Genomic DNA, 14,308 nt, shown 5'->3' with positions numbered 1-14,308 from the left:
TGCGGGGAATTGAAAGAATGATTCTTTACGGCTCCCCCATCTGGATGTCTACCACGGTAAGGATTCGTCAGATGCTACTCCAAATTCAATGCATCACCCTTCTCAAGATCACTAAGTGTTTCACTACCACATCCACAGCTGCTCTTCAAATCCTTGCAGGGGTTTTCCCCTTAGATCTCAAAGCAGAAATTGAGTGTGGTACTTATAAGGTTAGCTCATTTTAAGGACTTCTTACAGCTCGATGACTCCTCATTCATAGACCAGCGCTCCTCAGAACCTCATTGCCATTATACTCCAGTCCACCCATCTTTCACGAAAGATATAAAATTGCTTAAACACCTACCAAAAGGACAAGACTTTAAAATCTTTTCTGATGGCTCTAAAGTTTCAGAGCAAGTAGGTGCAACCTTTGTCGCTTTCTACAATACAGAAATTCACTCAGTACGGTTCAGACTTAGCGACCACCCCTCGGTTTTCAGGCTGAGTCCTTCGCTTTAAAGAAGGCAGCTCTCTGGGCAGGCAATGTTATATTCATATTAACATTGCTTGATCAATAATTAAGTGACATTACAACAGGTTCACATAGCACATCGTTTCTTATAAACAAACATCAACTGACAATTACTTCATTTCAGTTCGACCAGCAACTAGTGTGTCGCCACATATATGTAGCATCTCCCCTCTTTTGGGAGAGTCATAGGAATCAATGCATTACATAATTATTATATTTCGATGGTCGATATACATTACTACCACTTCTTGTTTTATATTCACAATCACAATTAATATTATTGCTATTATCTTGATGGTGAGGATCATTATGTATTTTTGGATGTTTATTACTTATATTTTCCTCATTCTCATTACATAGATCATAATAGTCTAATGTATATAAATTCTTCTAATTTTTAGTTTTTCTTAAATGGAATTTATTCCGTCTAATTACCCTATTATCTTTTGTTCTAATACAATATGTTCTAGGAGTTGAATGCTTTTTTATAACTATAGCAGGCTCCCATTTATTTTCCCATCTCAGCATTACCTTTTCTCCAGGAATAAATTCAGGTCTTTCCCTTGCATGGTTATCATAATAGATTTTAGCCTGTTTCTGCTTGCTCCTCACTTTTTCTCTATATTGATCTTTTACAGTTGGTTTCAATTCTGTTTGTGTAATTGGTAATCGTGTTCTTAAATTCCTACTTAATAGCATTTGACTTAATGATAAATTTATACCTGAAATTGGGGCATTTCTATATTCCAGTAATGCTTCATTTAATTTCTCTAATCCTGCTTTTCTAAATACACTCTTAGTTATACTTACCAACGTTTCTGCAAATCCATTAGATTTAGGATATCGAGGACTGCTAGTGATTATTTCAAATCCCAATCCCTTGCGAAACTCTTCATTTTCCAACTATTAAATGGTACGTTATCACAAATTAAAGTTTTGGGTATTCCATGTGTTCTAAATATCGAATTCAATTTACTAGTAACTTCCACTTACCTTTTATTTTTTAGAGGAATTATGTTTACCCATTTAGTTAAGTACAGCCTATTACTAGATAACGTTTCCCCGCATACACACAGATATCAACACCAATCTTTTCATAAGGTAAACTGGGAATTTCATGAGAAACAAGAGGTTCTTTTACTGTTTGAGGCCAGAACCTATCACAAATTATTCATTTAGAAATCTATTTTCAATGCCACTGTTGATTCCTGGCCAAAATAGTAGCCAATGCCAATGATTTGAAAATTACGGAGTTCCTATGGTTCAAAACCATTTACCTCCTCATCAGAATTACTAAAATCGAGCAGAAATGAGAAAAAATTTTGCATAAGTGAATTACTTGATGCACACTAGAGGGAGCCACTGGCTCAAGAAAGTTTAGGGATAGAGATGAGATAATAAAAACTTAAGAATCATAATATTTTTTAAAAGTTTTTAGGTTTTATAATTTTTTTGTATTTTATATTTTATACTTTTTTTGGTTTTTATAAATTTTTTATACACAATACAACACTAAAGCAGAAAGCGGAGAGGAAAGATTTTAAGATTAATAGGCTCATTGGCATGTGGCTTGTGTAGGATAGTGCAAATAATAAATATGAACGCGTTGAAAATATTCATAGGCAGATTTTAAAAATCTGCGGGAGATGTGATTCTATGCGAACAGATTGATAACTTTGCTTGAAGATCTTGGTTGCAGGTAGAGATGGTAATAAGCAATTATATGGCAGCTCGCTGAAGAGACTTCCTTCCTTCATGGCGCGGGAGCTGGAACTGATGTTGAGAGGGCGTGTCTTGCCCTTTTAGATGGAGGGTAGATGCCGAACTCTCGGCCAATCACGGCTCTTGGTCTCTTCCGTGAGCTGCGAATAGTAGGATCGTAGGCTGGCATCTGCTGAAGTGCTCGGTTATCAATCTGTTCAATTTTGAGGAATAAATTTTGACTATGTTTTTTGATAAGGTAATCAACAGGTTTAATGTTAAGGTCCGAATGAATCACATCTGTACGGACGTACCAAGCTGCGTTTAGGGCCATACGTAAGGTTTTACTTTGAAAAGATTGAAGTTTTTTCACATGAGTTTTTGCAGCAGTACCCCAGATTGTACATGCATACATAAAGACAGGTCTTATTATGGAAGTATAGAGAAGGATTTTGTTTTTAATTGACAGATTGCTCTTTCGAGCTAAAAATGGGTAAAGTTGGGCTCTGGCACCTTTTGCTTTGTTGAGAACTTTTTCAATGTGAAGGCGCCAGGTTAATTTTGAATCAAGTACAACTCCTAGGTACTTGTAAGAGTTTGACCAGGGAACATAGTCGTCAAAGAATTTAATATTAATGGAAGGGTACGGGAGGGGGCTACGTTTGAATATCATAGCAGCACATTTAGCAACATTAATTTTTATTTTCCAAGTGATGAGCCAGTGCTCAAGGCTAGAGAGATAACTCTGAATGTTTTGGACTAAGTTTTCCAGGCGTTTGTGTTGAGCTAGGATGGCCGTATCATCTGCATAAAGTGCAAGAGTGATACTTGGTGATTTTGGTATGTCATTTATGAAAATGTTGAACAAAATTGGGCCTAAAAGTGACCCTTGGGGGACGCCGCTTAGTATAGGACGGGGTGTCGAAATGATAGAATTAACTCGTACAGAAAAAGATCTATTAGTGAGGTACGAATTAATTATATGAATTAAATGGGCCGAAACGTCAAGTCGTATGAGCTTGATAATAATTCCTATGTGCCAAGTCCTATCAAATGCTTTGGCTATGTCAAGAAATAAAGCGCCAGTAAGCATTTTGTTACGAAACCCTTCGTGAATGAACTCCACTGTCCTCAGCAGCTGGTGCGTGGTGCAGTGTTTTGCTCGAAATCCAAATTGTTCATCAATCAGAACGTTGTGATTTCGGAGAAAATCATTCAGGCGTTTAAGTAACACAAACTCGTATATCTTAGATAACGAGGATAGGAGGCTGATAGGTCTATAATTTTGAGGGTTAGAAAGGCTTTGGCCTGGTTTTGGAATAGGCACAATAAGTGCTTGTTTCCAGCTTTGAGGAAAATAGCAATGCTGTATCATAAAATTTATAAGCATTACTAAGAAAAATAGATAATGGGTGGGTAAATTTTTAATCATACGATTAGAAATAGAGTCCATACCAGGGGCTTTTTTGGGTTTGAGCTTGGTAATGTAATCACTTACCTCGCTCATGGATGTATATTGTATTTCTCTCGCGAAAGGCGAGGAGAGGAAACGTTCAACATTTTGTGGGAAAGAATTTGCGTTGTTCGCAAAAATTCCTTCATTATGTGGTGTAAATTGAGTTTGAAGAGAATCCGCAATTAATTCGGATTTCTCAGCGTCTGTGTGAGCCACCGCTGCGTCCGTAGCTAAGGACGGAATGTGAGATTTGTGTTTGCGTAGGCGGGCTGATGCGCGCCAAAGACTGTTATCATTGGTCGTTAGGGACTGAATGTAATTCGTGTATTGTGATTGGAAGAAATGGTCACATGATGCCTTGATCTCATTTTGGAGAGCACGGAGTTGAATTTTTAAGCCAGGATTTCTATTTCTTTGCCAAAGTCTCCGTACTTTATTCTTTTCTTTAATTTTGAGTTTAATTTCTTGAGGTAATTTACGAAAATTGGGTCTGAGGGTGGGTTTTGATACTTCCTTATAAGTATCTGTTAAAATGGTCGTTAAGTGATCAACTGCCGAGTCTATATCATGGCTGGATTTAATTTCAAGGGAGGGCAAACTTTTACTTTTAAGTTTGAAACTAAAATTGTCCCAGTTTGTAGAGACGAGTGCCGGAGAATTTTGATTAAAGATAGTACAATTAAGGTCTATGATTACGGGGTTGTGATCTGAGGATAAACAGTTTTCCACAGTCACGTGATATCCAAAAGGGATGTTTCGAAAGAGTGCCAAATCGATGAATGAAGGGGCACCCCGTGAACCATATCTAGTAGGGGAATCCGGCGCAATAACTTTAATTTGGGCGCACTGAGCCCATTTTAGAAGGCCACGACCAGCAGGGTTTGATCTACGGCAACGCCAATGCTGGTGGTGACAATTTAAATCACCAGCTATGATTAGATTGTTGGAAAAGGTGAGCAATTTGTTAAAATCAACCACAGGTAAATTTCCACCTGGTGGAAGATAGGCAGAGATCATTACAAGGGAGGGCGAATTTTGAATGAAAATTTCGATGATTGTTGCCTCGAGTTTACTCATACTCGGAGTGTCAATTCTTTTGTGTGGTATTGAATTTTTAATATAGACACATGTGCCACCATGATAAACATCACGAGTATTAGAAGCTTGTCTGTCATTTTTATATAATGCATAATTTGCAAGCTTGGGAGCTCTCCCTGGCTGGAGTTTGGTCTCTTGGACAAAAATAATGTCAAAATCTTTCTCTTCCACATAGTCTCGAAACTCATGGAATTTGGATAGAATGCCATTTGCATTCCAGGTGCATAGTTTTAAGTTTTTCAATCCTTTCAAAGTATTGAATTTTACTGACTGGGGATATCAGAGAATTGGAGAGTAATATAACTCTCAAAGATGTAGTAAGCCGCGTCAGCACCAGATGGAGCCACTCTGAGCTGCGGTAAGGCGTTTTTGAATGCCAAAAGAAGTCTGCTCTGGTCAATACCAGGTTGGTTTGAAATTTGAATAATTGCCAATAGGATTTCGGTGCAATTTAGCGTCGAATTAGCTCCTAAGGGGACCGATAAATTTGGAAGAATTTGGGGTGCAGCTTGTTGCATACCCGTAAGGGCAGCAGAGTATGATACTCCAGGGCGAGTATTATTTGCACTGGGAGTGTGTGCAGCCGGCAGAACTGGAAATGTATTAGGTTGTAAGTTAAATTTGTTTGTGTTGTCAACGGTCTGACTGGGTTTGGTGCTTGGCCTTGGAGGTTGTCTGTTTTTGGAGCCTGGGAACTTCGGGCAGGAACGCCAGTTAGCAGCATGGTTTCCCGAACAATTTGCACATTTGTTCGGCTCTTCAAATGGTTTAGTACATTCTTTGGCTTGATGCGGCCCAGCGCATCTGACGCATCGTCTTGGTAAGGTGCAGACTTCAGATGAATGAAAGAATCCCTGACAACGCCAGCATTGGGAGGGACCTTTCTGACCTTTGAAGTGTTCCATGGATACCTCAGTTCCAAGGAGCTCAGTTATGGAATAGATTTCTTCGGCTTTGAGGCTGTTGAAGATTTGTAGATAAAAGAGAGGCATTGGCATTTTTGTCTTCCATTTCTTAAGTTGAGAGATCTTGTGGATTTTGAAGCCAAGCACTTCAACCGCAGTCTGCACAACGTTGAGCGGTGTATTTGAGGGTAATCCCCTAATTACCACTTTAAGTGGTCTATCTGATTTGAGTGTGTGAGACTTGAATTCAATATTATTGTCTGTGAGGAATCTAACAACTGTTCTATAGTCTGTTTCGTTAGTAGTTGTGAGTTTTAGAAAATCAACGTTTTGTTTGGAAAGAACAGTTGGTGCGTGTCGGCGAAGCTGATTGAGGAGAAAGAACCAATCAGCTCGCGGTTTTATGAAAATTGGAGGTGGTGCTTGAATTTTTGGTGTTTGAGTGACAGCCGGCTGCTGCGTCGAGTGTTCAGTGTTATCAGAGTTTATGTTTGTGAAAGAATTGGATGTTGTGATGGTTTCATTACTATTAGTGTTGGGAAGTGTTTTTTTGGCAATTAAATGTTTTGGGGGAACTACAAATCCTTCGTTATCAGTCGGTCTGGTTCGTTTTTTAGAGTCAGTTTTAGGATTTTCTTTTGGAGGATTTTGATTGGCTGGGGATGAGGGTGGATTTGTATTTTGAATTTTAGGGTTAGAATTTTGTGTGTTGGAGTCCGAATCAGGGGTTTTAGAAGTCTTTTTACATTCTTTGAAGAATTCCTCTTCAGTGGCAGGGAGGGTGAATAAATTTATGCCGAGTTTAGAACATAGGGTATGTAGGGAAAATAAAACTTTCTCACCCTCATCCTGTAACTGTTTGATCATCTGGTCCTTATTCGGAGTGTCCGTTCGCTGCAGTCGCTGGATGTCGAAAATGAGGTCTGTGTGCCGATTCTTTAGTGAGTAAATCTGGATCGCGCTCTTGGATAGCTCTAGCGCTGAAGGAGAGGCAGGTGGAGTAGTTGCAGATATTTCCATTTCAGTTTGTATCATCAAAGGTGGTGGAGAAGAAGGTTGATTGCCCGCTGGCGGCGCCGTATTTAGGATAATATTCGCTTTGACATTACGGAGCTCAGAGCTCGTACGTCCGTCGCTGTTAGCAGCCATTGCTTCAATCTAAAAATAGTAGCCATATACCAAAGCCTTAGCTTTTGATTTTTCAAACCCATAGTGAGCTTCATGAAATAATGTTAACATACACTTCCTTAATGCAACAGATACTATAATTCGATTATTAAAAAAAACTAAATCTTTTTCAACATTCAACTCATTTTTAAATTTAAAATAAGATCTTGCTTCTTTAAGAACTTTATCAACACTCAAAGGCCATCCATTTTGCCAATATTCTTTCACTAACATTAACCCTTCATCTTCTAATGTAGTTTCTGAAATTCCCTTTTCTTGCTCTCAGACATTTGCAATTGTTTTGTTGGTGTATGAACAATCTCTGTCATATCCATGTTTTCATTTGTATGTGTATCAATAAAGGAACGTGACAGTAAATCTGCAATATACATACATTTCCCAGGCAAATATTTAAGTTTTAAGTTATATTTTAATAGCTTAATTTTTATCTTTTGCAGTCTATTTGACAACAGATTAGCAATATTTTTGTTCATAATTGAAACAAATGGTTTATGATCAGTAAGAATTTCTACCTCTCTACCATAAATGTAATAGTGAAATTTATTAACAGCAAATAAAATACTAAGAAATTCTTTCTCAATCTGAGCATAGTTTTTTCTGCATTACTTACTCCTAGACAAAAAGCAATTGGTTGCCCATTCTGCAATAAGCAGCAACCTAACCCATCTTTACAACTATCTGCCTGTATAGTGATAGGTTTACTGCTATCAAATATTCCTAACGGAGGTACGTTGCAAATTAATTTTTAATACTTTAGAATGAATAATTCCGTGAATGCTTTAGAATGTGGCTGTAACCACTGGCATTCTACTTTGCTTTTCAAAAATTCCCTTAATATGGCTATTTTCTGTGAAACATGTGGTACAAATTTCCTCAAATAATTACACTTTCCCAAAACACGCTGTAATTCATGCTTATTCTGAGGTTCCTGTAACTCAGTAATGACTTTAATTCGATCAGGATTAGGTCGCATGCCTGATACATTAAAAAAATGACCTAAATATTTAACCTCACTAACCCTATATTGAAGTTTTCGCTTGTTGAATTTAATATTGAGTTTTTTAGCTCTGCTGATGACCTCTGCTAAAATTTTATCATGTTCTTGTACGGTGCTATCGGCAATGAGGATGTCATCAGAATAGATCAATACTCCTGGTATATTACCAAAATTTTCAAGATTGCGTTTCTGAAAAATTTCAGGTGCACAGGAACTACCCACTGGAAGCCTTAAGAATTTATATCATCCAAATGGTGTGCTAAAAGTACAAAGATCACTTCTCTCCCCACCTAACGCTATTTAAAAATACACATACTTTAAGTCCAAAACAGAGTAAATTGATTTATTAAATAGCTTTGGTAAAATCTCCTCAATTGTTGGAATCAACACATGTTTTCTTTTTATAGCTTTGTTAAGATCTGGAGGATCAAAGCATATTCTTAAGGATCCATTAGCGTTTTCAATTATTACTAGATTGCTAACCCAGTTCAAAGGTTGATCATCTTTTACAATAATGCCCTGTCTCTCTAATTCGTTTAAGCGGCCGAGCGGTAAAAGTCGCTGAACACTGGTAGTTCGGTCCGAGGTTCGAATCCCGCGAACGGGCTGGCTGCATGGGTGTTTTCGTGCGTTTCCCCATGTGTAAAATTTATACGAGCCAGTTTTCCTTAGAACGTCCTCCACGAAGGCATCCCTCCCCTTAGGCAGATAGCCCTAGTGTGCTTTGCTATAATTAAATACACCACACCACTTCTAATTCGTTTAATTTTAATTCAAGTTTAGGTTTTAAACTAAGTGTTACTCTATGTGGTGGTCTCACTACAGGAGCTATCTGATCATCTACTATGATTTTGCACAATCCATTAAATTTTCCCACACCTTCAAAAACTTCCGAATTATTAAAAATAAATTTATCTTTAAATAGAGGTAAAACGGTTGTATACTGATCCAACTTATCTTTATTTGATATTCCAACCGTATTTATAAACTGAATCAAATTAAGTTTAACACATGCATCAATTCCTAAAAATGGACGTATATGCTTGCTAGAAACAATTAAAAACTCTAGAATATGATCTCACCATCTGAGGAACATTGTAGCATGAACGACCCATCAGGTTTAACCTTGGACCCCCCAAATGCTTCTAATACAACATTACACTTGTTTTCAATGAGATTAGACTTGTTAGCACTCAGTGTTTCGTAAATTTTCACAAGCAAAACTTTCACTTCAGACCTTGTGTCCAACTTAAAAGTCACAGTTGTCCCTTCAACAATTATAGTTTTAGTCCACTGTTTTGTAGACGATGTTGGGCACACACCTTTAGGTTTCTGAACATTTATGGGATTCACGAAGTATTCATCATCAGGTTCATTATATAAATCTGCGTTATCATGCTGAGAAACATTTTGGACGTGCTTCAGTCTGCACACAGTCGAAAAGTGACTTAGTTTGCCACAATTAAAGCATTTGTTTTCCATATGCCGGACATTGTCCATTAACGTGATGTCTGTTGCATTTTTTACACGAAAACGTCTCAGTATTTGAAGCGTCATCACGCCATCCTTTGTGCTTCCTAAGTGCTACGGCTGCATTGGCTCCTCCTGCCTGGTGTTGCTTCACTTTCCCTCTTGATACGCTGTCAACATTGTGTTTGAGCACGAACTTTGCTCAATTCAACTGCTATCCTTAATTCAATTGTTTTTTCCAAATTCAGATTATTTTCTTGCAACCTCCTCTAATGTAAACTGGCATCTGATACTCCAAGAACAATGCGATCACGTACGACAGAGTGACTCTGTTCACCAAATTTGCAAGATTGTACAAGTTTTTTCATGTCAGTGACGAAACAATTAAAAAGTTCCCCTTCTTGTTTTCTTTAATTGAATAAAAATCTCTCCACCATGACATTTGTTCTAGGCATCGTGAAAGCTTCAAACCTTTCAAGCACTTTTTCATAGTTTCCCTGATCTCCTGTTGAAAGATTGAGCGTGTTGAACACTTCAACTGCTTCCTCACCAGCAGCATTAAAAAAAAGGCAACTTTCACATCTGAATCTTTTGAAGCATTTCCTGAAGCTTTCATATAAATCTAGAACAGCTGCTTGAATCTGCACCAGCTTTCGATCTTATTGCCGTGAAACTTAGGCTTTGCAGAAGGCGACAAAATTCCATCTTGCGGCTGCTGAGAGGAAAACAACCAAAGGGATTGCCTGGCAGTTAGTTGTAATACTACTCCACATGACTATGATCTGTTATATTCATATTAATATTGCTTGATCAATAATTAAGTGACATTAGAACAGGTTCACATAGCACATCGTTTATTATAAACCAACATCAACTGACAATTACTTCATTTCAGTTCGACCAGAAACTAGTGTGTTGCCACATATACGTAACAGGCAATACCATTTCTCCATCCATCAGCTTCTACACGGACAGCATGAACGTCTTACAGGCACTGAACAAGAACGGCACACAAGCCTTCCACATCTCTTCATTAAAAGAAGTGCTTATCACCCTATCTTCTTCCAGGCAAGTGGCTCTATGCTGGGTACGTAGTCATCAAGGTATCCAAGGTAAAGAGAGGGGCGACTCTTTAGCTAAAGAAGCCAGAAGTCACCCATTCATCGACTCAGAGATACCACTTTCCACAGTCGCTGCCAAACACAAGATCTTCTGCGCCTTCATGTCCATCTGGCAAGCTCCCTGGGGCGACTCAGACATCATTCGACACACCTACTCCATATTTCCTGTGGCTTCCACCAAAAGTCTTATAACAGATTTCCATCTACAACAAGCTTTCACAAATCACGGAAGATTTCCCGCGTACCTCAGGAGGATCTGTCATCAAAACGTATAATGCGCCTGCAGTGCTTCAGCTTCTTCAGCAGACGTTTCAAATTACATTTACGACTGCCCACTCACTTCTCCCATCAGAGCTTTCCTTCCTCAGCTCCAGGGATCACATAGCCTCAAAGACCTTCTTCGGGATTACTACGGACAGCGGGGCGTCAGTACTAGCATAGAGTATATCTATTTTAAGAGAAACGTAATCATAACAGATAACCAGATCTAGGCACCTGACGAAATTTCAAGGGAGCAAGCCTCTCTTCATGTACATGAGTAAATATAAGCTAACTAACCCTTTTTGCTAATTTTATACTAACATTCCCAAAAAATTGTTAAGTTGGAGCACTCAACAAAAGTAATAATATTGTTAAATGTGTTTATCTATAATAAGGATGAAAAGATAAACAACCAAAATAAGCTGCTGTAGCAACGATCAGAATAACATGACTGACCTGTAGTGCCCATTGAGGGCTGAAAGCAGGCGGAAGAATAATAAATAAATAAATAAAATATTCCGCCTGTAATGAACTGATTTACTCTTTAGCACAGAAACTATAACATCGAAACTCTCTCGTGGCTCCATGTCAGCAAACATCGACATCAGCAAATTAAGAGCGTTGTGCAGCAACAGTTTTCCTTAATAGCTGATACCGATGGCGCTAATTCACACACACACTTTATGTGAGTATCGTTTGCTTCATTTTATTGTTGCAAACAGCGTAAATTCCTTTTGTTTTTCTTCCTTTAGTTTCGAACATTATGTGTGGCAACAAGATAATTGATTGATAGAATTGTGTTTGTGACAGCCATGTAGAATGGCTCGCTTATTTTCTATCAATTATTTCGCATCGCTGACATATTATTTATAATTAGGGTAATGAAATAAAAGCGTAGGAATACAGTCCATTTGTTGATTGATTATTGTTTGTGAAATATATTAAGTTAAGAACATTTATTTTTGGTCAAAAGTCTAGCCGAAGAGCTAGTGAAGATAGTGACTGTTCTAAGTGTATTCTAACAACGCAAATATGCATATGGTTGGTGAAAAATTATCCACTTTATGAGGTAAGTGGATTTTGAACAAAAATTCGTTTAATTTTTTGTTAAATTTTTAAGAACAATGTTGTAATACAGCATAGAATTCGATTTCATTTTAATAATAGTGTTAAGTGATTTAAGAACAATTTCTGTTTTTGAATTGATCAATTATGAGTGAACTTATAATTTTTAAAACAAAAAGAGCGGTCTTACGCAGGAGTGTTACTAATTATGTAAAGAAATTTGAAACTATTTTAACAGTAGATGAAATTAATTTAATAGAACTAGAGGAATGTGTTGAATTATTGACACAAAAGGAAACTGAGTTAAGGAAGCTTGATTCTGAAATCGAAGGTTTAATTACAGATACTAAAGAATTAGAAAACGAAATAGATAATGTTCAGGAGTACACAGATAAAATTTATTTGTGGAAATTTAAAGGTGAAAAAATATTAAAAAATCAAAATAGTAAAAATAATTCTAATAGTGTAATTTCAGAACAGGTTCTTGACAATATTAAATTACCCAAGTTAACATTACCGACTTTGGTGGTAATATTACAGAATGGATAGCTTTTAAAGATATTTTCAATGCTTGTGTAAGAAATAATACAAATTTATCTAATGCTAAAAAATTGCAGTATTTGAAGGCTTCGTTGAAAGGTGAAGCATATCGCATTATTCAAACCATTCAAATTTTGGATTGTAATTTTGAAATAGCATGGAATCTGTTAGACGAAAGATATTCAAATAAGGGAGAACAAATTTTTGCATATATTAAACGTTTTCTAAGATTACCAAATATTCAAAATGAATCAGCATTTGCTATTTTAAATTTAATTGACAATATTAATGAAGTAATTGGTTCTTTAGAAGTATTGAATCAAACCATTGATAATTTTGGTGACACTTTAATGTCTTATTTAATTTTGCAAAAATTAGACCCTTCTACAAAATTATGGTGGGAACGTCAGTTAAAATCTAATGAGATTCCAAAACTTACGACTTTAATTGAATTCCTAAAAAACTATGCAAGAACACTTCAAAATAGCAAATCAACAAGTAATAAGGTCAAAATCGTAAAAAACAACCTTATATTTAGCGTAGGTATAATGATATCATTATACCTACGCTAAATATAAGGTTTTTTTTTACGATTTTGATTGTCACATTAGCGTGTTTCTCTTCTAGTCAAGTAATAAGGTATCTAAATCTGTGTTTCAAAATAAGAATAATGTTCTGGTTGCTACTTTGGGTTGTGGTTATTGTAAAGAAGGTCATAGTTTAGCCAAATGTTCGAAATTTCTAAATTTATCGGTTCAGCAAAGGATAGAATTTGTAAAATATAATCGTTATTGTTTTGTTTATCTAATATGCACTTGCTTAAAAAATGCAAGAGTTTAAATACATGTCAACAATGCTTTAAGAAGCATCACAGTATTTTGCACATTGTAATTAATTCAAAGAATAAAACTCAGTTAAACAGTATATCTCCGCCTACGCAATCTATCCCTAAAAAAGATGAATTAACGAGTCCTAAGGACGTTTCAGCCACTGTTTGTGACTCTCATTATGATTCGAATGCAAAAAGTAATCAAACCAGTCACATTTTATTGTGTACTGTTTTAATAAAAGTTCAAAATTCTAAGCAACAATTTGTGAAGTGTAGATGTTTATGTGACACTGGATCTCAGAGATCATTTATTTCAAGGGATTGTGTGAAGAAATTAGGATTACGAGTGAAAGATAATTCCATTTCTGTATCATGTCTAGGAGAATTTAATACTATAAGTAATGGGGAAGTCGATTTAGTATTCACTTCTCATTTTAAAAGTGAAATTCGTGTATCAACATCAGCGTTTGTACTGAACAAGGTGACAGATAACATTCCCTATGTATCTTTTCCATCAATCATCTTCGATAACTTCAGTGATTTACAATTAGCTGATGCATTATTTTACAAGTCACAACCAGTTGACATTTTATTTGGAGTAAATGTATTTCTGCATTTAATGACGGGAGAAATTGTCAAACGTGGTCCTGATCTACCATTTGCTCTAAATTCGAGGTTGGGATGGATAATTTCGGTTACTACAAATTTTGAATCTACAAATTTTGAGTCAGTATATGTAAATCATTTGAATACAAACAAAGATGAGTTAGTAAATTCTTTCTGGGAGTTAGAAAGTTTCCAAATGTACAACCTTTAACAAATTAAGGAAAACTTTGTGAAGAACATTTTAAAAACTCACATTTTAGAGACACATCAGGTCGTTATTCAGTTGCATTACCATTCAAACGTAATAGAGATATTCTAGGTGACTCCCGTGAAATGGCGTACAGAAGATTTCAATACTTGGAGAAGAGGCTGTTATCTATGAAAGAAATTTACAACCAGTATATTCAGTTTATAAAAGAGTACTTTTCACTAGAACACGTAGAATTAGTGTCAGACACAGATTATGAATTAGAGAATAAACACTATTATATCCCACATCACTTCGTGTTGAAGGACTCTAGCTTAACAACAAAATTGAGAGTTGTTTTCGATGCGAGCGC

Source organism: Stegodyphus dumicola, chromosome 2 (assembly GCF_044657685.1).
Source record: "Stegodyphus dumicola isolate Sdum_Otavi_A_Nest chromosome 2, ASM4465768v1".
Taxonomy (NCBI): domain Eukaryota; kingdom Metazoa; phylum Arthropoda; class Arachnida; order Araneae; family Eresidae; genus Stegodyphus; species Stegodyphus dumicola.
The sequence above is the reverse complement of the archived record's forward strand: the minus strand, read 5'-3'. Positions refer to the sequence as shown.